The sequence below is a fragment of the Haematobia irritans genome, chromosome 1 (assembly GCF_050003625.1).
Source record: "Haematobia irritans isolate KBUSLIRL chromosome 1, ASM5000362v1, whole genome shotgun sequence".
Classification (NCBI taxonomy): Eukaryota; Metazoa; Arthropoda; class Insecta; order Diptera; family Muscidae; genus Haematobia; species Haematobia irritans.
In genome coordinates, this window is record NC_134397.1 from 104494201 (window position 1) to 104501700 (window position 7500).

At 36.5% G+C, this 7500-nt stretch overlaps 1 long non-coding RNA gene across 1 annotated transcript in view; it reads left to right on the plus strand.

The window, feature by feature from the left end:
* Positions 1–439: 439 nt before the first annotated feature.
* The window catches only part of LOC142240855 (uncharacterized), an 8329-nt gene continuing 1268 nt past the window's right edge, over positions 440–7500 (plus strand). The window contains exon 1 of the long non-coding RNA XR_012723412.1: positions 440–746. This is a non-coding gene — a long non-coding RNA (uncharacterized LOC142240855). The remainder of the gene's footprint in view (positions 747–7500) is intronic.

The window sequence follows — 7500 nt, forward strand, 5'->3', positions numbered from 1 at the left end:
AATAATAATAATAATAATAATAATAATAATAATACTAATAATAATAATAATAATAATAATAATAATAATAATACTAATAATAATAATACTAATAATAATAATAATAATACTAATAATAATAATAATAATAATAATAATAATAATAATAATAATAATAATAATAATAATAATAATAATAATAATAATAATAATAATAATAATAATAATAATAATAATAATAATAATTGTTAATATTAAGAACGTGTAACAGCCCTTTAAGTACTTCCAATATATATGAACGATTACTTGTACTAAAGTATATTTTCTATCAGCAGATGGCGCATATATCTATTTTCTTAATTCGAAATATTACTCTCACTTAATTTTTTTAACGAAACCATGTAATAGCTTTTAAGTAAAAATGAAATAAATGATCACTTTGGATTTAACACTTAAACTGTTCGGTAAGCTTTTCACTCCATTCCACCTTGGTGAGGTTTTTGTCAAGCCTGAAATACCTTTCTTCCCATTTCATATCGTTATCGCGAACGAGGTGATAATTCGTCGATGCTTTGTCAATCCAATCGAGAACCAACATAGAGAACCAGAGAATCCATTTAATCATTTGGTCCTTACGAACCAGATTTCTAAATTGGTTACTTATTTCATATACGGATTGAGTCAGCACCCATAACATCCTTTACATCACTATTGGATCATCTCGTCTATTCCAAGTCAACGTTCCAGGTTTGTCAATCTTCTCTAAGGTATGTACATTCTCATATGTCAATGTACAATTAGTTGCAAATAAACTAGCAAAAGCGTGTCAGCAATCGGAATATACTCGGGCGTTTTTGAGGAAAAAATCGCCGTTCAGTTTCATTCGAAATACATTTCTATAAACTCGGATTTTTTATCGGAAATTTAATCAGAAAGAGTGCGTAGAAATCATTTATAATTTGTCCGAGAATCTATGCCAGCGCACATTTTACTGCTGCTATATGTGAAGAGGATTAAGTGGAAAATTCCCCTTAACCAAATATAAGAGTGTTGTTTCTTATTTATATTTCGAAAGCCATAGCGAGAAATTCAATATATTAAAAAAAAAAATCGTATTGCAATTGGTGTACGGGTGAGAAATCACATACGAAAAGAAAAGTGAAAGTAAGAATTGCATTCGAAGAAGTGGATTTATTTTTTAGAGGAAATATATTGAAAGAGGTTAATATATTAGTGTTTCCAATCAAGGTTTAATTCATAACCTCAATTCGACCTCTTCTTTTACGTGGCTTATATGTTCCACACTTTCGTTTTAATACGAATGAAATTATGAGTGTATAGCGAAAATTGGATTAGCCGTTATTCTTCTTATCATCACATATATTCATCGGTATGAAACATTTTTTTTTCTTATTTCTTTTCGTATTCGCTCGTTGATATCTCATATATATGTTCATAATTTCCCTTTACATATTGTACTGACTCGTTGAAATTGTACTCTTCTTTTTTGTTCATACCTACTCGTTAGTTCACGACGTAGAAAGAAAGCGAAGATACAATTTTTTTTTTCAGTTGTCATATATCGATGCTGCTCATTCCAGTCGGAATAGTTAATTCGTTCCATATTATTTTTTGCATACTGCCATTCCAGCATATTACTCTTTACTCGTTGTGGAATGACTTCCCATTACTTTTCGTGCAAGAAGAAGATGATATTTTACATAATATTGTAAACAAAATAGGTTTTCTTCGATTTTTATTTTAGTAGAAACCTTCATGGTGCATTTAAAAAAATTTTTTCGCACGGAATAAATGCAGAGCCATTGTGCTGAAATTTGTCCTGCAGTATTGATGTAATATGACCATTTTCGCACGAAATTATATTTCTTTAGATTATTTCGCACGAAAAATTTGATTTACTGGCAACTTTAATTCTATATACATTATTAAAATAAAGACGGAAGGTTTTCTCAGTTTAATATTTTTACATTTTGCCTTTATCTTATTTATTTTCGTAGTCCGTGAATTTGATAAAGACAAGCTATTTTTTATTTCTGAAAACTGAAGATACAATATATTTTACGATCCGAAATTTTTTGTCTATAAAATAAAACCAAAATACAAAGCTATTTCTAAAACTATTTTGTGGATTTGTTTACAAATTAAGCTTTCCAACCCCTTAAGTTTTTGGGGAACCACGTTTCGGAAGAACTAATATTTCATTTTGTTTTAATCTGTATTTTACTATGAATCCATTACATCGGTTTATTCGTGCTAACGATAAATTAGTTCAATTCGAGGAACAGATGACAGATACGCTCATCGCCACTTCCACAACTTTTGCCTTGGAAGTTCATCGGGAGGAACTTAAGGCAATGTGGGGGACTATCAAGGGCCTTTATGAAAAGTGTACGGAGGCATTACTTACTAGGGAAGACGATGACAAAAAGGAAAAAGAAAAGGGGGATAAGAATCAGGGCGGGGAGGAGAGTACAGACTCCGAGACCGATTCGGACCTAAACATGGTTAATTCTCGATACTACAACTCGTATGAGGCGTACGTTCGAATTGTTTCTAAAATAAGCGCTAGTATCCAAATGCGGTCCCAAGCTCCCAATTTTAATTCACAGTCTTCGTCCTCGAACTCCAGTTTCCATTTGCCTCCATGCGATACAGAGTCTTTTAAAGGCGACTATCATTCTTGGCCTACATTTCGGGACATGTTCTCCGCTGTCTACATCCAAAATGCCAATCTATCAAATGTCCAAAAACTGTTCCATCTCCGGAAAAAGACAGAGGGAGAAGCTCATGAAATAGTTAAAAGCTGTCCATTAACAAATAGTGGATTTGATATTGCTTGGCAGAATCTTAAGGAAAGGTTTGAGAATAAGAGAATGTTAGTCCACAGTCAACTGAGAATTTTATTCAATCTACCTGCTGTTTGCTCTGAATCTAGTGAAGATATAAAAAATCTTCGTCGTGACATTAATTCGTGCATTTCTTGTCTTCGATTATATGATATTGAAATATCAAACTGGGATCCCATTTTTGTTTATATTTGTTCAACGAAACTGCCCAGAGTAACTCTTTCTTTATGGGAACAGTCAGTGGAAGACAAAAAGGATATTTCCAAGTGGTCAGACTTGAATGCATTTCTATCCAGTAGATATCAGACTCTTGAGACGGTGTCTGAAGTTAAGGGTTCTTCAAATAGTAATAAGCTTGGTCCATCAAACTCCACAGTAACCAAACATTCAAATTATCTGAAAAAAGTAAATTCACATCATACAAGGGTGTCTGTTCCCCCTTTTGATTATCCTTGCAAGTTATGCATCAATGAGATTCATCCTATTAGGAAATGCCCTAAATTCTTACAAATGAATCACGATGAACGACGGAATTCCATAAAGAAACTGGGGCTATGTATTAACTGCTTTGCTGGTACCCATACTATAAAGGATTGCAAAAGCTCCTTCAATTGTTCTCTTTGCCACCAACGCCACAATACCCTAATACATCGGGATGAAAAGAAATCGGATAAACAAAAACCTTATCCTAAACCGAGAGATACAATGAGGGCACAGAGTCGTTCACATTCAGAATTACAGTCCACTAATCCTAATGTTATAGTGAACGTCCCTGAACCGTCGACATCCGGGAAAAGCATTCAAACTTGTTTCGCTTCGAATTCACAAAATGTGCTTTTGGGGACTGCCGTCGTTCAAATTAATCATATGGGGTTAAAATATTACGTCAGGCTATTAATTGATTCGGGGTCCCAGGGTACATGTATCACCGAAAGAATATTCCACATACTCAAGCTCCCTTCAAGACCTATTGACGCCGAAATATCGGGTCTCAATGGAATCACATCTGCTAAAGCTAGAAAAATAGCTACATTTTCCGTTTCTCCGCGTTGTGAATCCAATTTGGAAATTTCTATAGACGCCCTCGTCGTTCCGAAATTGTCGGAAAATTTACCTTCCAACTCTATTAATCCCAGTCTCTTAAAGGAATTCCCTGACATTAATTTAGCTGATCCGAAATTCTATACAAGTTCTCGCATAGATATGCTGATAGGAGCTGACATATTCAATAAAATTTTGTTGGATAATGTAAAGCGCAATATATGTGGATCCCTTATAGCTCAGGAAACCATTTTCGGATGGATTGTCACTGGGCCTATTCAAAATGATCAAATTTCGTCCTTTTCAAATATTGTTTCATTTTTCACAGAGTGTACCTTAGAAAAACAGTTGAAACGTTTTTGGGAAGTGGAAAATTTCCCACAAAAGCCACTCCTTTCACATTCCGACATTCTGTGTGAAAAATTGTATTCCGAGACTACGGAAAGAGATAAGGATGGGAGATATGTTGTATCCCTTCCCTTTAAGCAGTCTTTCTACGAAAATTCCAAAATGCTTGGTCAGTCCCGGTCCATCGCGTATGCCCAATTTTTAAAGAACGAATATCGTCTATCCAAAGACGTTGGACTTCGTGATAAGTACAATTCCATTCTCGAAGAATACATAGAGTTAGGACATATGGAACATGTTGCCCCACCCTCCATGGCAGAATTTCCAAAACATTTTTATTTGCCACACCACGCAGTATTCAAGCCAGAAAGCACAACCACCAAGATAAGAGTAGTTTTTAACGCTTCCTGTCGCACTTCCTCTGGAACCTCGTTAAACGACGTTCTTTACAGTGGTCCAATTTTACAAAATGATGTGACTATACTCATTTTGCGATGGCGATTCTTCCGTTTCGTATTCAACGCCGATATTGAGAAAATGTATCGGCAAATTAGAGTCCATCCGAAGGATACTCCATTCCAAAGAATTCTATTTCGATCTTGTGATGATGCAACCATGCAAGACTACGAATTAAAGACCGTGACTTTTGGTGTCAACGCTGCTCCATATTTGGCTATCAGAACCTTGCTTCAATTGGCAAATGACGTCAAAGACACTTTCCCACTTGCTAAACGAATTATTGAAGAATCGATGTATGTAGATGATGTCTTAGCTGGCTGCCATGAGGTCAACTCATGTATCTCCGCCAGAGACCAACTAATTTCGGCTCTTAAATCCGCTGGATTTCCTCTTCGTAAATGGGCATCCAATTGCCCCGAATTGCTAAAGGATATTCCAAGATCGCACTTATTGAAGGACGACTTTCTCTGTTTTCATGATACAAGCCAAGCTAAGACTTTAGGAATCAAATGGAACGCGAAGTCTGATAACTTTTTTTTTGAATCAAAGCCATTTTCTAATAATTCGAATTTTTCAAAGAGAGAAGTGCTTTCCGAAATAGCAAAGATATATGATCCCGCGGGATGGTTGGCTCCAATAGTGGTTCTGGCAAAAATTCTCATGAGGAAAATATGGCTTTCCAAAGTTGGGTGGGATGAATTCATTACTACCGAATGTCTCGCAGAGTGGAAGAAATTTCTGAAAAGTTACTCGATAATTGAGAGTATTAAGTTGCCAAGGTGGATTTCTTACTCTCCTCGTTGTGAGATACAATTTCACGCATTCTGTGATGCATCAGAGAATGCATACGCTGTTGCAATATATACACGAGTAAAACTGGACGAAACTCATATAATCGTTCGGTTGCTTACGTCCAAAACCAGAGTTTCTCCAGTTAAAAGTATCTCAATTCCAAAGCTAGAATTATGTGGTGCAGCCTTACTGTCCGAAGTTGTGAAATCAGTGATCCCTTCAATGCAAATTTCCGCCTATGAAGTTTTCAAATGGACTGACTCTACCATCGTGCTGTCTTGGCTCCAACAGCCCCCTTGTCATTGGAAGGTATTTGTGGCAAATAGAATCTCTACCATTGCTAATAATGTTGGGACAGACAACTGGTTCCATGTGGACTCAAAGTCAAATCCAGCTGATCTGGCAAGTCGCGGCGTGTATCCTCAAGAGTTAAAAGTTTCAAGATTATGGTGGGAAGGACCGGAATGGTTACAAAAACACAGTAATTTCTGGCCAAACCAACCCTCATTAAATTTGAACACTGATTTAGAAAAGAGAAATACTCTTGTTCATTCTGCATTTATTTCAAACTATGCAGACATTCTGGAAAGATTTTCCTCGTTTAACCGAGCCATTCAAGTAATTTGTTACATTTTTAGATTTTTACATCGAGGTCTTTCCAAATACCGGTCTACACATGTTTATAGATCCATTGATTTAACTTCATTGGAGGTCAATTTTGTTAAGGTTCGACTCATAATTTTAGCACAAAGGGCTTCATTTCCCGACGAGTACAAGGCTTTACTAGATAATAACGATATTAAAAGATCTTCGCATATTTTAAACTTAAATCCATTCCTAGACAAAGATGGCATAATTCGCGCCAATGGAAGACTTGCTTGCTCTTCGTTGACCTATAATGAGAAATTTCCAATTGTTCTACCTTATAGCTGCCAGTTTAGTAGACTCTTGATCCATTTTACACATGTTCTTTCGTTACACGGTGGAAACCAGCTAATAGTTCGTTTGATTCGATCACAATTTTGGATTCCCAAGTTGAAAAACTTGGCGAAAACTATTATCAACAAATGCAAAGTATGTACCATATACAAAAGAAAAACCAAATCCCAAATAATGGCTGCGCTTCCACCGGAAAGAACAACGATTAGTCGTCCATTTCATTGCACGGGCATTGATTTCGCAGGCCCCTTCGATGTTAAAAGTTCTTCTGTAAGGGGTTGTAAATCATCGAAAAGCTATGCTTGTATTTTTGTCTGTTTCGCGACTAGGGCGATTCATCTCGAAGCCACGTCTTCCTTGTCCACTGCAACATTCTTAGCCGCTTTTCACCGATTTATATCTCGAAGAGGCTGCCCTTTGCATATATATTCTGATAATGGCACTAATTTCGTGGGTGCATCCAAGGATATAGCAAGGGATTTTCTTTCTGCTTCTCGCTCTAATTTGATTTCCCAAATGGTGCACCAGAACTTGTCATGGCATTTCATCCCACCTGGAGCTCCACATATGGGAGGATTGTGGGAAGCTGGAGTCCGAAGCTTTAAAACGCATTTTAAAAAAGTATCTGGGTCGCATAAATATACATTTGAGGAATTCTGCACTTTGCTAGCCCGAATAGAGGGGTGTCTTAATTCTAGACCAATATCCATTATGTCTGAAGATCCTACAGACCTTAATCCCCTTACTCCTGGACATTTCTTGACCGGTGGGCCAATTCTTACGCCACCAGAACCAACTATAGACACTCATCCAGAAACCGTAACGAACCGGTGGCAGCGCGTTAAGGCTCTCCACCACCATTTCTGTCAAAGGTGGAAGGTTGAATACCTACGTGAGCTTCATAAAAGAAACAAATGGAAATTTCCTGAAATGAACGTAGAGGTAAATTCAATTGTCATCATTCGGGAAGATAATCTTTCTCCAAATGAATGGAGAATCGGTCGTGTGGTTAGAGTTTATCCTGGAAAGGATAACCGGGTCCGAGTTGCTGATGTTTTTACTCAGAGAGGAACTA